Here is a 16,841-nt window from a genome sequence, read left to right as displayed (position 1 = left end):
GTGCCACTGCCTTCTCCGGTCACTAAGTCTAGAGTCAAATTAACCGCCAACCCTCGGCAGTGCTGTGACATGTGTGCTCAGTCCTCCCAGGTGGGGACCAACCTGCTCGCTCCGCTCTCCTCCCTTGAGCCTAGCATGGGCTTGGCTCCAAGGGGGAACCCGGTGGGGGCTTCTCAGGCCTCATGGAGAGGAGCAGTGGCCCCACAGGGCGCCTAGCAGTGGGCTGGGCAGAAACCCTGTGCCTGGCCTCGGCCAGCTCAGTGCTCTCCAGCCCCAGCTCAGTCCTCCATCCGTGGACCCTCCGTGGGCCCTCAGGGAGACCCATGGATGAGAACTAGCATGTGATCGTTTTGAACAACATCAGCCCCAAGCAGGGCCCCTGTGGTCCATGGGGCCTGCGGGCAGCTGCTCGGCCATACCCTGGAACGGGGGCACCGAGCATCCAGCACCACGGGGCTCTGTGAGGTGGGCCCGCCACTGTGTTTCCCAGAGGTCCCTCTCTCGGGAGTTGCAGTGGCCTCCACCTGCCTGCCAGGCTTGAGGAACCGGGGGTCTGTCCTCCAGACCCACTCCCTGTACTCAACTGCCAGAGAAGCAGAAGGAGGCTCAACTTCCAGTCCTGTGTGACCCATGCACTCAGAGCCCCTGGCTCCTGCCAGTTCTTTTTCCATTGAAAACACACAAGCCATTCGCCATTTGGGCAGCGGTGGCTCTTTAAGTCAGCGATGTTATTGGGCCACTCACTGTTGCTGATGGTCAGAAATGTCTGTGGTTTTATGGGAACCATGTGGAAGCATGAAGGCTCTGGAGCAGACCAGGCCAGCTCAGCCCCACTGCGCCATGGTGAGCTCTAGTTTCCCAAAGCCACACTCTCCTCATCTGTAAAATGTAGCTAAGAGACCCCTGCCCACAGAATTCAGTTCAGTTCAGTCACTCAGTCATGTCCGACTCTTTGTGACCCCATGGACCACAGCACGCCAGACCTCTCTGTCCATCACCAACTCCCGGAGTTCACTCAAACGCATGTCCATTGAGTTGGTGATGCTATCCAACCATCTCATCCTCTGCCTTCAATCCCATCAGGGTCTTTTCCAATGAGTCAGTTCTTCGCATCCAGTGGCCAAAGTATTGGAGTTTCAACTTCAGCATCAGTCCTTCCAATGAATATTCAGGGCTGATTCCCGTTAGGGTGGACTGGTTGGATCTCCTTGCAGTCCAAGGGACTCTCAAAAGAGTCTTCTCCAGCACCACAGTTCAGAAGCATCAGTTCTTTGGCACAGCATCAGGGAAGGATTTGATGTGCTGCCATCCCTGTGTGCTCCTAGACACACCTCGCCAGTCTCCACTGCTCTGTGCCTGGGAGACTCGCCTGCAGGGGTGACACTGACACCCGTTTTCTGTTGGGTCCTGAGGCAGCCAAGGAGGCCAGGGACAGGAGGAGGGAGGTCAGGTGTTCATTCCTCAGCCCCTTGGGCTGAGCCGGGGTTGGCAGCAGCTGCATCTCTCTCCCGTGGCCCAGTTCTACCAGGTCACCCCTTTGGCTCTAAGCTCTCTCTGGGGTCTGGTTAACACCCCCTCCTTTGGCCCCTTCAGCACAGGGATGGACACAGCTGTCATTCACCCCCAATGCATCACCACCCCCTGTTGGTTTCCTATACTCTGCCCATGCTTTGTTGCTCATCCCTCCACTAAACCCTTCAGTTACCTACTCTCATATCTGTTGCCTGCTAAGAAATTAACCAATAGTCCAATAGAAGAGTTTGGGTTTTCTTTGAATCCAATGAGAGGAATGGAGAGGAGGCATGCGTGGGAGCAGGAGCCACTCCGAATCTTGGACAAGAGCTGCCTTGAGCTGGGACATCGGAAATCCAATGAAGTCCTGCCATTCTGAGCACCCTGCATCCCTACAAGGTGCTAAAACACCATCCATAACTCTCACCTTTCTCCCCATCCAGTTGCTTGGGCGCCGACACACCCCTGTGGTCTGGGGGGGTCTCGGGGCAGGGCAGTGATACCCACTTCCTACCGAGCAGGCCAGCTGAAGTCCCTGGTCCTGACCTGTGCACCCCTCCCTCTAGCCCTGGAGACAGGCGGGTGGAGTTGGGAGTGCTTCCTGGGTGAAAGCCTGGAAGTTCAGAATGTCTTTATACAATGGGTCAGTTTTTTTGTTTGGAGGGATCGGCTTTGGGGCGCTGGGCAACTTGCTTAATCTGCATGCACCTTACTTACCTTACCTGGGAAATGGGCTAACATCTGCATCCCAGGCCTGCTGTGAACCCTGAGGAAGTGTGCAGTGTGCAGTGTGTCCTCAGCAGGGGCTCCACGTGGTGAGCTCTTCCCACCACTGCCCCACTGATAATTTGGCACTGAGGATTCTCCTAGAATGCAGCCATCATGCCATTCTGCCTCCAACACACCTACACCCCCCTCATTCCCCATCTGAAAGGTCAAGGCCTTGGGTGGATGGTCACCAAGGCCCTTTACAGCTTGCACCATGTGGGGGCCCCTTACTTCTTTACCAAGCAAGAGCCTCACAGCCTGAACACTAACCCCTGCACTCCTTGGACTCAGGAGCCTGTCAGGGCTTAAACCTGAAACCCTGAAACCTCCCTGCTGAGCCCCTATAGCTGCAGACGGGAGAAGAGACTCCCCTCCCCACTGAGTAAGGACCCACTGTGTGTCTGGGTCCTGGGCTCACAGGGAGGCCCTCTTCCTGCGGAGGTTATGTGCCTGTCGGCAGGACGGAGGGAGCAGAAACCATGGGGATGGATCCTGGACCCCTAGGCATCCGTGGGAGCAGGGCACTCACCTGGAGACCCAGAAATAGACATGCTAGGACCTACATGATGGTTGGGTGGCAGTGGCGGCGGCGGCTACGGCTCTGCAGCCTGTCAGCACCAGGAATAATTAGAATCCTAAAAAAGCCTCATTATTTTTCCCAGGGCTGAGGCGCCCTTTGGAAAAAGGGATGTTTCCTGCCAGATCGTCCCCTGAAAGTGCGTTTGTCACAGGCTATTGTGTAAATCCATGTTTGGCCCACTTGAAAAGATGTGATTTATCCGCTTGACTGGCCTTAACACTGCTTCTCCAAACCCTCAAAGTGTGGCCGTTATTAGGAGCCCAGAGAGGAGCCATGAAACATGACGTGGAGAGGCTGGTGAAGTCAGCCCCTGGGTCTTGAGCCCCTCGTTCTGCACGAGAGAACCGGAGGGGAGGAGCTGCAGATACTTCAGGACACGGTCAGTCCTCAAGGAGAGAACCTGGGATGCAGATAAAGGCCCAGCATCAGGACCTCTCCTGCCACCAGGCTTGTTGAGGCCCTTCTGTGTGCCTGCCCGCACAGGGGTGGAGGTGCAGCAGTAAACAGGTGGAGTCCCTGCCCCCAGGAGCCGATGTCTGGAGGGGGTTGTGCAGGAAGGAGCAGGTAAACCACCAGCCACGAGAGCATCCCGGGTGGGAGAGGTGCTGGAGGAAAGTGACCAGGGTGACGTTCTAGCATCTCATTCTAGGCTGGGGATGGGCAGTGTCATGTGGGGACAAGGAAGACCTCTCTGAGAAGGGGATCTTTGAGCTGGGACCTGAGGGATGAAGAAGAATACATATCAGAGCAGGTGACCCTCCAGATGATCCTGGGTCAAGGCTTCCAGGGGTAACTTAGCCTCTATGGGAGCATAGATGATGGAGCAGGGAACCCCACCTGATGGAACCTGAAGAGACTTCAGCCAGGTGACAGCCAGCTCTTCACTGCTGAGCACTTCACCAGACGGGGAAAGTGAGGGCTTTCCAAATGAGACAGACAGAGAGACTGGGACCCAGGCAAGCACATCATGTCACAACAACCAACCTCCTGTGTCCTGGTGGACGGTTCCAATGGAGAGAGCAGAGAGAAGGGGATAGGATTGTTCAACGGCAAAGCGTTGTTGTTATTTGCTAAGTCATGTCCAACTCTTTTGCAACCCCATGGACTATAGCCCACTAGGCTAGTCTGTCCTTAGGATTTCATAGACAAGAATGTTGGAGTGGGTTGCCATTTTCTGCTCCAGGGGATCTTCCCAACCCAGGGATAGAACCTGCATCCCCTGCGTGGCAGGTGGATTCTTTACCACTGAGCCACAAGAGAAGACCTAAAGGCTAGGAGATCCACCATTTAAACAGAAAGCAAGTCAGTCTTCAAAGATGTAAGGTCCTGCAACTTCTAAGGCCTCTTCCAGCTCTAAAGCGTCTGCCTACAATGCGGGAGACCAGGTTCAATCCCTGGGTTGGGAAGATCCCCTGGAGAAGGAAATGGCAACCCACTCCAGTGCTCTTGCCTGGAAAATCCCACGACAGAGAAGCCTGGTCAGCTACAGTCCATGGGGTCACAAAGAGGCGGACATGACCGAGCGACTTCACTTTCACTTTCCGTCTCTAAAACGCTACAGGCAACAAAGCCAGCTTGGGCTGTAGTTGACTGAAAATTCAGACGAAATCGTTGGCTGCATCCGTTTTGGATCTCCCATCCTCACCCCAACCAGCAAGGGGCAGGAGGTGTTTGTGCCCAGAATTTTCTGCACAGTTGCAGAACTGTGTTCTGACTGGGACCCAGGGTCCTGGAAGGGATGGGTCAGGGGAAAGTCACAGAGACCAGGGCTGGTGAGGGAGACCCGAACCTCAGTAACCAAGGCTCCCTCACGTGGGGACCTCCCACAGATGGACAGCCAATGGCAGGGGCTCCCACCCTCCTCCTAACAGCCTCTCCACTCAGCTCTGCCACCTAGAAGTGCCAGCAGCACCCAGAGCTTCCCCCAGCACCCTCAGGAGCAGCTAGGGAAGACCAGCTCCAAATATCCCAGCCCTGAACCAGGTCAGCCTCACTCCCCTTCTATTTTAGATCAACCCAGCCTGGCTTCCCTAGGAAACAGCAGACTCTAATTCTCTCCCAGGCTCACTAAATTGGTCAGACCCTGTGACTGTCTCAGCAGGCAACAGAGGGAGAAGTTTTCCAGAACGTCAGGCCCTTTGATGGAGAAAGTCTGCCTAATAAATAATGGAGAGGTACCTCGGCTTCCCGAGAATGATTCTGAGTGGTGAAGGCATTTGTTCCAGTTCAGACTTAATTGTTGGCTGCATCTGTTTTTGGTGTCCCATCCTCACCCCAACCAGTAAGGGGCAGGAGGTGTTCGTGCCCAGAATTTTCTGCACAGTTGCAGAACAGTGTTCTGACTGGGACCCAGGATCCTGGAGGGGATGGGTCAGGGGAAAGTCACAGAGACCAGGGCTGGTGGGGAGACCCCTGGCAAAGCAGAGCTTCTGAGCATTCTAGCAGAGGTAAGGAAAAGCCTTTACCTAAAGATGAGTCAGAAGAGGCAAGAGGGTCCAGGTGGAGAGAGACTGGAGGTACCAGGAGAGGGTGGGGTGGTGCTGCTTCAGGTAAGAATGCAGTCAGGGCCTTATTGTGAGAGCCCTACTCATTGCCAAGTGCCTTACGTTCAGGATCTCAGTTCACCCCCAAACAGCCCCATGTGGTGGATCCTCTCCCTGCAGCCCCATTGGACGGATGAGGAAACTGAGGTGATGGTAAGCCAAGCTCTTACCTGATGCCTCCACTGAGGAGGGCTGGACCCTGGCCCGTCAGACGCCAGCCCATACACTCTTCACTTCTCTGCTCATCTGGCAGGAATCAGGGGGCCTGCAGGATCCCTGGGGTGTTTGGTCCTCCAGACCCTTAAGCTGTGTGTTGTGGAATGAGGGTCCAGGAGAATGGAGTGTGATTCCCAGCTCATTCGTTGCTCTGGAAAAATGGAGATAATAACCCCAAGGTCACAGTCCTGTTGAAAGGGTAAGCATGTGATGTGTGGAGAAAAAAGTCCTGCACAAAATAGATGCTCGGTGAATTCTGAGTATCACCCGCAATGATGCACACTGCCCTAAGAAGCCAACCCCAAGATGTATAATGGCCCCAATGCAACAGAAGTCGTATGTAAACCCCAAACAGGTGTCCTTGAGTGGTGGGAGCCACAAGATGGCAGGAGACAGGTCTGGAATAATAGCTCCTTGGTGGAGGCATCCTCACTAGCCTATGCTCTGCCTTCTTGGTTTGCGCACTTTGATGAAGCAGCTGCTATGTAGGAGAAACCTTCCCCTTCATGAGCAGAAATGCAGGCAGGTGGTCCTCTGTGGGAGCTTCTCAAAGGCCAGGGGTGGAAGTGACATATGTCATTCCTGCTCACTTTCTGTGGTCTGGAAGGCAGTCACAGGGTCGCACCCACCTGCAGAGAAGGCTAGGAGATGCAGTCTTGTAACATGTCCAGGAGGAAGAAACCTATTTGGTGAACAGCTGGACAGTCTCTGCCACACCTGAAGAGGTGAAACGATGTCCCAGCAGTCCTGGCTGGTTAGCAGCGAAGCCCTTCCCAGGCTCCTGGGTGCACATAGGGCCCCAGGCTCTTCTTTCTGTACATCACTAAAGCATGGCAGAGTTGCTGGACTGACCAGGGGAACAAGGATACAAGGTCCACCTGAGCAGGTGAGGGAGGCTACAGGTGGTCAGCACTCTGTCTCTGCTGCCTGCAGGAATCATAGGTGGGAGGCAGAGAGTCACAGCTCCAGGGATCTCGGCTGTGAACTTGGTCCAGATGCAGAGTTGGCCTCAGGGCCCCCTTGAAATCAGTTTCCTTATCTGCCAATAAGTCTGCAGTAAGAGGACTGGTCACAGGGGGTCATTTGAGCGAGATCTTTGACACCCTCATACCTGCTTGTCCCTTTTCTCTCCAGGTCCTGCTTCTCTGCTGGGAAGATCTGATATGCTCAAGCTACAGTACCTTGGATGATGCTGGTTCAAAGGGTACACTCCTCCCCAGGGGTGTTCAAGTACAATAAGAAGCCTAGAAGAGGGAAGGTCATGAGGGTCATCTCAGCAATGATTTCACAATTCAAAACAATTGTGCAGAAGATGTAAAATGGTGTGGGAAGACTTTAAATGACACAGTGAATATAAACAGGTTATGGAACAGAATGCACAGCACACTCTCCTGCTTTATGAGAAAAACATAAATATCTATAAACACATATGTGTATACAACCAATATTTGGCAGAGTTTATTTTTGGTGGTGATTATTATGGATGGCTTTCCTCTTTTTGTCTGTCTGCATCTTCTCTTACAAACAAGTATAATTTTTATGTGGGAAAAAAAATATTCTTAATATAAGGGTTGACATTTTGTTGTTCCTAAGACTGGATAAGGTGAAGGACAGAGATTCTGACCTTTTGTGACTCTAAGTCTTAGACACTAATGGGTCTGAAAATGAACTGAGATTACCAGGGAAAGATCAGGACTTTTTTCTTTAACCTCTGATATCCTTAAGAATCGGTGGTCAGTTTGAAAATATTTTAGATTTCAGCTTTCTTATCTTTGTGATCCAGTTATACCTTCCTGAATAGCAAAGGCATCCTCTTGATTGATCTGAGCACATCTGAAACATTTCAATCACACTGCATCAGTCTGCTATTGCCATGTAACAACCCAAAAGCCTGAGTGACATACAATAATAAGCATGCATTCCCCACATATTTGCAAGATGTTTGGCAGTATGGGCTTCCCTGGTGGCTCAGAGGTTAAAGCGTCTGCCTGCAATACGGGAGACCAGGGTTTGATCCCTGGATCGGGAAGATCCCCTGGAGAAGGAAGTGGCAACCCACTCCAGTATTCTTGCTTGGAGAATCCCATGGAGGGAAGAGCCTGGTAGGCTACAGTCCACGGGGTCCCGAAGAGTCCGACACGACTGAGCTATTTCACTTTCACTTTTTTGGCAGTTTGAAGCTGCAGATTTTGAATGCAGGTCTGTTCCATTCTCAAGTCTGTAAAGTGCTGAGTGTTGGGGAAAGGGCTGAAGAGTTCAGAATGGGCAGGATGGAGAAGGGAGGCCTTGCAGACCATTGGCAGAGGAGGTGAGGTTTTATCCCAAGTGCAATAGAAAGGTTAGGAAAGTAGTAGGTGTAGTTGCCATGGGCCTGAAAATTATACCATTTGGGAGAGTTCTTTTTAAGAAAAGGACATAGAATTCAGAATCAAAATTAGTTATGAGATCAAATATTTATTTAGAATGAGAAAAGAAATCACAATAAATTGTAAATTTCAAAAAGCAAGCAATTACCAAAAAAAAATCACAGAGGTGAGGAAAATCTCACTCTATTACTTAACATCCTGACACTCCTTCATGACTTTCTTTCTCCCCTGAATTGTCTGGGCTGCATTCTCTCTATTCACATCTTCCAGAGACAATGATTTTGTAATGTTATCTTCCATGGAGAGAATTGGAAGTTCAATCAGGCTTTCCTCCCACAGAGTCTGATTATCATGGTTTTCTCCATGGATAGAGTTGAAGATTTTTTCACCTTCACAATTCATTACAGATCATCTTCAGACTGTTGTCAAATTCGGGAAGCCTTCTCTGAAGTTCCTCATATATCTGAGCAGTAAGGGCTTCAGGACATAGCAAGTTTTCCTTGCAGTTACTAATCCTATTTAACCTTGGAATTAATCTTGGAATTGACAATGCTCATTAACCACATTGCTTGGGGCCCAACCGAGGTCTTATGAGGGGTCTGGGGAGTGAGGGTCCCTGAAGCTTGAGCTTTTTCACCTCTGGTAAATCTGCCCTTGTCTGGAGAATTCTCATGGAAGAGGAAGATGGTTGAAGCAGGGGGCGATGTTTAGCAGAGAACACCAGACTTTGGGGGCCAGAGGGCAAGCAGAGAGTCAGTTTAGGGGTTTAGTGCAGGCTCCAGGCAAGTGGTGGTGGGGATGGAAAGATCTGAGATTATTTGAGATGCACTGACCTGGAGACGGAGAAGGCAATGGCACCCCACTCCAGTACTCTTGCCTGGAAAATCCCATGGACGGAGGAGCCTGATAGGCTGCAGCCCATGGGGTCGCTAAGAGTCAAACACAACTGAGCAACTTCACTTTCACTTTTCACTTTCATGCATTGGAGAAGGAAATGGCAAGCCACTCCAGTGTTCTTGCCTGAAGAATCCCAGGGACAGGGGAGCCTGGTGGGCTGCCGTCTCTGGGGTCGCACAGAGTCGGACACAACTGAAGCGACTTAGCAGCAGCAGCAGACCTGGAGAAGGAGAAGGGAAGCCTCAGAATGGTCCAGATCAGACCTGTTGCCTGATCTCTCTCTTTCCACCATGTTCTCTGGGGGCAGTTCCCCTTCCCCAGACCATTGCCCCCACACAGACCTAGAGCCTCACCTCCCCGCACCACCAAAGTGAGTACACGTGGAGGAACCAACATCATTACGACCCATGACATGTGATGAGATGCTGAGCAGATGAGCCCAGGTCAAGCTCCTAATGAGCTCAATGGGGACTGGTGGTGGGGTGGGGGAGCCAGAACACAGTGGAGGTGCAGGAGAGACCTCACTCTGCCCACAAAGGAGGGAAGATGTGGCCAGGGCACAGGGACCAGGGCTCTCAATGGTGATACCCAGCTGTGTCATCGCCCTGCCAGCTGCAGACTGACAGAGGCCAGAGGATTTGGAAATGGATTTGTTGGCACTGGACAGCCTCCACCTCTTGATCCCAAGCCAGGAAATGAAAACATTTTCATTATGCTAATCTGTTGTGTTAAAGAAGACAAAGAGCTCAGTCAATTGCCTGAGTGGAGGGTGGGTGCCATTGCATTGAGGATGAAATTAAGGGTCATCATTGGCCATGGGTGGTCGGTCAGTTTTGAAACCACTGTTCTTCACTTCTTGGGCCACTCAGCCAGGGACGCTTCTGCAGGCTGGAGTGGGCATGGGGATGAAGCTGGTCCAGGACTAGAGGTGAGAGGGGCTCTGGGTGGGGGACATGGCCCTGAGTGTCAGGGGCAATGTTTGTTTTAGTCTCAATTAAGATGGAAACTCATTGAAGACAATGAAGAAAAAAAAAGAATGAAATACTGGAGGAAAAAAAACCTCATCATCTACTATACAAGGGGAACTAAGGGTTGGGTGGTTGAGGATCCAGGGGATGTTCTGCAATTTTAAATTGGGGGAAAATGCAAGGCCTCACTGAGAAGGTGACTGTAATAAGTTAAATTGTGTTCCCTTCCAAATTCAAATTTACATTGAAGTTCCAACTTTCAGTATCTCAGAAAGTGGCCTTTTTAAAAGATACAGTCCTTACAGAGGTTATTCAGTTCAGTGACTCAGTCGTGTCTGATTATTTGCGACCTCATGGACTGCAGCAAACCAGGCCTTCCTGTTCATCACCAACGTCCCAAGCTTGCTCAAATTCGTGTCCACTGAGTCAGTGATGTCATCAAACCAATCATTCTCTGCTGTCCCCTCCTCCCCCTGCCTTCAATCTTTCTCAGCATCAGGGTCTTTTTCAACAAGGCAGTTCTTCCCATCAGGTGGCCAAAGTACTGAAGTTTCCAGCTTTAGTATTAGTCCTTCCAGTGAATATTCAGGACTGATTTCCTTTAGGTTTGACTGGTTTGATCTCCTTGCAGTCCAGGTAATTAAGTTAAAGTGAGGTCACTAGAGTGGGTCTTATGACTGGTGTCCTTCTCCAAAGGAGATATTGTGAGACAGACACTCACAGGGAGAAGACACACACATAAAGTTGAAGGCAGAGGTGAGGGGATGCTTCGATAAGTAGAAGAGCATCAGATATTGCCAGAAAACCTCTAGAGGAAAGAGGCATCAAACAGATCCTCCCTCACAGCCCTCAGAAGGAGCCAACTCTGCCAGGTGGTGCTAGTGGTAAAGAACCTGCCTACCAATGCAGAGACATTATTTTGCCAACGAAGGTCCATATTATCAAAAGTATGTTTTTTCCAGTAGTCAAGGATGTATATAAGAGTTGGACCATAAAGAAAGCTGAGCACCAAAGAATTGATATTTTTAACCTGTGGTGTTGGAGAAGACTCTTGAGAGTCCCTTGGATAGAAGGAGATCAAACCAGTCAATCCTAAAGGAAATCATTCCTGAATATTCATTGGAAGGACTGATGCTAAAGCTGAAGCTCCAATACTTTGGCCACCTGATGTAAAGAACTGACTCCCTCCACTTTGGCCACCCTGATCCTGGGAAAGATTGAAGGTAGGAGGAGAAGGGGATGACAGAGGATGAGATGGTTGGATGGCATTACCAACTCGATGTCCATGAGTTTGAGCAAGCTCTGGGAGTTGGTGATGGACAGGGAAGCCTGGCATGCTGCAGTCCATGGAGTCACAAAGAGTTAGACATGACTGAGCAACTGAACTAACTGAACCAATTCAGGAGACATAAGAGACCTGAATCCCATCCCCGAATTGGGAAGATCCCCTGGAGGACAGCACAGCAACAAGTGTTCTTGAATTCCAGTATTCAATACAAAATTTAATACAAATTCAAAGAGAAGAAATCCAGTATTCTTGCCTGGAGAATCCCATGGACAGAGGAGCCTGTCCATAGAGGAGCTATGGTCCATAGGGTCACAAAGAGTTGGACATGACTGAAGTGACTTAGCACGGAATAGCCTTCAGATATATGAGACAGTAAAGTTCTGTGATTTAAGCCGCCCAGTTGGCAGCACTATTATGCAGCCCTAGCAAACTGATACAGTGGCATTAGATGAAATTCTCCAAGGAGGTGAGGAGGCTGGCCAGGCAGATTCTGGTGAAGAATGTTCTAAGCAAAAGATACAACCAGGGCAACCACAGAGAGAACAGGTACACAGCAGGAGGATGATTTCAGAGGTGAGTGGGGGTGCAGACCAAGAGAACCTTATGGGCCACTCGACATCTTTAGGTTTTGTGCTGAGTACAGTGGGGAGGTGCAGCAGAGCCCAGATCTCACAGTTGCACAGGCCCACTCTGCCCTTTGGGTGGAAAAAAGCACACGAAGGAGGGGGTGGCAAGGAGACCAGGTGGGAGGCTGTTGCACTGATGTAGGTGAGGAATGGTGTTGATACAATGCAGGTGGTGAAGGGGATCAGACTCTGGACCCATTATTGATAGGAGAGGAGCCATCAGGGTTTGCTGGTGGACTGAGTGTGGGTTATGCGTAGAGAGGGAAGACCATGAGGCTTTGGGCCCAAGCTACTCTCAGGATGGAGTTGTTGTTCACTGGGCAGAAAAGATGAAATCTAAAGTCCACAGTCCTTGAAAGTTTTGAAAATGACCGATGATGGAGAGAAGACAGGTGAGTTGATGGGCAGGTGACAAGGGACTGAGTTCTCTAACTCAGGGATAGTGACCTGAGGAGACACCAAGCTGGCAAAATGTCAATATTCTCCACCTCTGGCCCCCAGGCTATGACAGCTCGAGGGAAAGAGGTGTGAAGGAGGGAGTGGGGGGGATACGTGGGCCACAGCTCATAGACACTTAATGGGCTTTGCCAAGAGCACACCAACCTGCTGACCCTGAAAACCGAGGACGATCACTGCCCCAGGGCAAAGAAAATAATGTATTTACTCTGAAAGTGTTTGAGATGGTGAACCCAAATAGAACTTAAGGACCACTCAGTCCCCCACCAAATGGCCACCCCACTGAGATGAGGCATGACCAAGAAGAAGGATCTCAAGACCCACGCACAGAAAGTGCCTCCTGCTAACAAGAGGAAATGAGCGCTTGAGCAAAAGATGGAAGAACTTGTCTCCTGTACCCAAGATCCACGGGCAGGAAGACTAAGTACAAAACAAAACTAAAATGCAAAGAAAAGAATAAGATTCAAAGAAGAATCATCCGTGGAAGTTATAAAACGAGAGAAGAAAAATGAGCTGATCTACCTCTTAGGAGAGAAATGAAACAAATGAAAACATTACAGAGATGAATGTAACATAAAAACCAGCCACAAAGGTGATCCATCATAACTGGAGATTCTATCAGGAAAATGGAGAATCAGCTTCAGGAAATCACTCAAGTCAAAGTGGAAGAGAACAAAGTCATCATAATGAATGCAGTGAGGTCGAGGGACAAGGGAGACAGAGCAAGGAGATCTGGTGTATACATAATGTTGCTGACAAATAGAACAGGCAGTTTTCAAAGAACTCCTTTATGTTCTACTACAATCAGGCTGCATTTCCCGGGCACTTGCTTTGTGGCAGGACCTGGGCTAGGAGTACAGAGTCCCAGTTACCTTTGTGCCAGCTACAGTCAAGAGAAGAAGATAATTTGATGAAAATAATAGAAAAAGGATCAGATCAGTTCAGTTCAGTCGCTCAGTCGTGTCTGACTCTTTGCGACTCCATGAATCGCAGCATGCCAGGCCTCCCTGTCCATCACCAACTCCCGGAGTTCACTCAGACTCATGTCCATCGAGTCAGTGATGCCATCCAGCCATCTCATCCTCTGTCGTCCCCTTTTCCTCCTGCCCCCAATCCCTCCCAGCATCAGAGTCTTTTCCAATGAGGATAAATGATAAAAAAAAAAAATAAAAGTTCCTCTGGAGAGTGGACTATGATTTATCGAGTCAAGTGTTACACACTGCACCCTGTTGTACGTGTGTGTCATCAACAGGTTGGGAGTAAGTTGTTCGTGACCAGCATATGATGGAGGCAGAATTCAAGAGCCAGGTGTGTCTACTTCCCAATTTGTCCTCCTTCTTGAATGTGCTCCCTCCCATTAACTGGAAGTCATCTATCACATCTGTCGAGGAGGCAACAATGATGATAAATCCTGGGTGTCTTGTCATTCGTATATTATGAGGGCTCTGGTCTTCCTGGGGTTGGGAAGGAAGACATGACTGCCACCTGCGGGAAGAGCACAGGTGTGTAAAGACTTTGTCTAGGGATGGTTTGCATACCCTGGCAAGCGGGGCTTGGGAGAACAGCAAGAACAACTCATCATGCAAAATCACAATCCAAGGCACAGGCTCTTTGCGAGATGAAAAGTGGAGCATCCATCAAACAGCAGCTGGGCATTCAGGATGAGTTAAGAATTCAGGAGCACAGGACAGTGGAGAGGCCAGCAGTGAGAGGGGACATGTACCAGAGGAAAAGGGGGGACAGGTCTACTGAAGAAAGAGCATTTGAAGACCACCCTGTGCTGAGCCTAGTGGCTCAGATGGTAAAGAATCTGCCTCCAATGCTGGAGACCTGGGTTGGGAAGACACCCTGGAGAATGGAATGGCCACCCACTCCAGTAATCTTGCCTGAAGAATCCCACGGACAGAGGAGTCTGGTGGGTTATAGTCCATGGGGTCGCAAAGAATCAGACACAACTGAGTGACTAACACTTTCACTTTTTTCACTGTGCTGAGCAGAGAAGAGATGCAGGCTGCCTGCCTCTGCTTTAAAATGGCCTGTGGGGTTTGGCCACCCTGCTCAGACCATCTATTGTAGCCACAAGCACAGAATTTGTGATGTAGGAATGATTGCTCCGGAGCTATGAATGGATGTGGAATTGCAACACATAATAGTTCTTTGAGGCCAGTGCTGGGTTCTTAGTGTCTGTCCCGAGCTCTCACTTGCTCTTTGGTAGTATTAAGATGCTTCTGATTCCTTGTACCTCTTTTGCCTGGTACCCAGCTTTCTCGCTTGGGATCTGTATCCTGGTATCCCACTCATCACTAGGCTGAAGAGAAGGAGCTGAGGAAAGAACCTTGAGGGTCGTCTTCAGAGTAGATTCAGGGAAAGATGGAGAGGCAAGGGCTAAATGGGTGGGGGTGGGGGTGCAGGAGCAGGGAAGAGTGTCTGAAGGAGGCATCAAGTTATAGGAGGTTGCAGGGTTAAGAGGGTTTGGAGATGAGAGTCAGAACTGAGAAGACAATTTCGGCAGCATGGTGGGCTCAGAAACCAATTTGCAAGATGTTCAGAAGCAGTGGAGGATAAATGAGTACAGCTCCCTGGGCAGCTCAGGCTCCAGAATTCATGCATCAACCCTCCCCAGCCATGCCACCCCCATGCAACCCCACCTGCATGTCTCAGACCACCTGCTTCAGTGGGATAAACCAGCCCCTTCCTATTGCCTTACCTGCGTAGCTTTCTTTGCACATTTATGTTGGACTTTCTTTATAGAACACCTCCCTCCCTTCTCACCAGCAAACCCTGTTTTGGAATTTGGAACCCAGATTCTTAGTATTAGAAGAGACTCTTGAAATCACTCAGTGGTCAACTCTTTCATGCCACCTTTAAAGAAACTGAGACCCAGAGAAGAACGTAAGATCACACCACAATATAACAACAGGGTATGTAGATCATCTTCCCCATAACAACACTGCATGATAAACCAACCAAACTTGGTGGCTTCAAACAATAATCATTTACTTATTTTCACCCATATCTGAGCCTTGGCAGCTATGGCTCTGCCTGTCTTGGTTGGGCCGAGCTAGGCTTGGCTGCAAATCATGGGTTCAGCTCAAGTTTACTCCATGGGTCTCTCATTCCTCTGTGACCAGTGGGCCAAACAAGGCATCATATTTTCATGTGGTCAGCAGAAGCACAAGACGGCAAGCTCAGCCACACACATTGAAAACCTTTGCCTGATGACATCTGCTGATATCCCATTGACCAAAGCAAGCCACATTGCCAAGCCCTAAGTCAAGGGGCTGTTGCCCTATGTTATACACAATGTTAAGACATGAAGAACTTATAAACAATGAACCTGCTCACTACCCAGAGAGGCAATCCACAAAAGAAGATTCAAAGAGCCAATAAACAGATGAAAAGATGTTTAATCTCTTTACAGATCAAAGAAATGCATGTGCAAAGAGAGATTTGTTTTCCACTCACCAGATAGGTAAAGATTAAGAAAATTGACAAACCCTCTTAGCTCATTGGAAAATGGACACCGTCATGCCCTATGATGGCAGTGCTAATTGATTCAACCTTGCTGGGAAGGCAGTTTGGCAAAAAGTGTCAAAATTCAAAATAAGTGTGCCTTTTATCCTGATAATCTCACTTCCAAGGACTCTATTGATGGAAGCAGTCACATAAACTCACAGAAAAAGAGGTGTGTGGTGGTGGTTCACTGGAGAGTGGTTTATTTCAGAAGATCAAATAGCCATAAAAAGGGAATTGATTTGTTAAATTAGTGAACATCTATAAAATGGAATATAATGCAATGATATAATATGATATAATTCTGCAAACTATTAAAGTGGAAGACATCTACAACAATATCTTGTAGAGAAAAAACAAAAAGTGAGCACAGGTCCAGAAGCCCATTTATTGGTATCAAGAAATAAAAAAAAAAAGATATTGACAAAAATGTTAGCAACGGTTCTATTTCAGTGGTACGATTTAGGGAACTTTCTGTTTCTTTGTACTTTTCCCCTAATATTTGAAATGTTTATAATAAAGCGTGTACTATAATATAAAAACAAAACTTTAAAAGAAATGAATCCAGTTTAAGCATTTTGCTCTGAAAAGGGCCAGAAGAACAGCTATGGTGATAAGCTGCACTAAATTTCGAACAGAAAAACATTTTTATAATAATTTTCTCTTTCAGTTGGTGCCTTGGACTGCAAGGAGATCCAACCAGTCCATTCTGAAGGAGATCAGCCCTGGGATTTCTTTGGAGGGAATGATGCTGAAGCTGAAACTCCAGTACTTTGGCCACCTCATGCGAAGAGTTGACTCATTGGAAAAGACTCTGATGCTGGGAGGGATTGGGGGCAGGAGGAGAAGGGGACGACAGAGGATGAGATGGCTGGATGGCATCACCGACTCTATGGACATGAGTTTGAGTGAACTCCGGGAGTTGGTGATGGACAGGGAGGCCTGGCAAGCTGCGATTCATGGGGTCGCAAAGAGTCGGACACGACTGAGTGACTGAACTGAACTGAACTGGTAAATTAACTGGAATATATATATATATATATATATATATACACACACACACACACACACACACACACACACACACACACATACATTCCACATCACT

This window comes from Bos indicus x Bos taurus, chromosome 2 (genome assembly GCF_003369695.1).
Source record: "Bos indicus x Bos taurus breed Angus x Brahman F1 hybrid chromosome 2, Bos_hybrid_MaternalHap_v2.0, whole genome shotgun sequence".
NCBI classification, from domain to species: domain Eukaryota; kingdom Metazoa; phylum Chordata; class Mammalia; order Artiodactyla; family Bovidae; genus Bos; species Bos indicus x Bos taurus.
Note: the sequence above shows the minus strand (reverse complement) of the source record.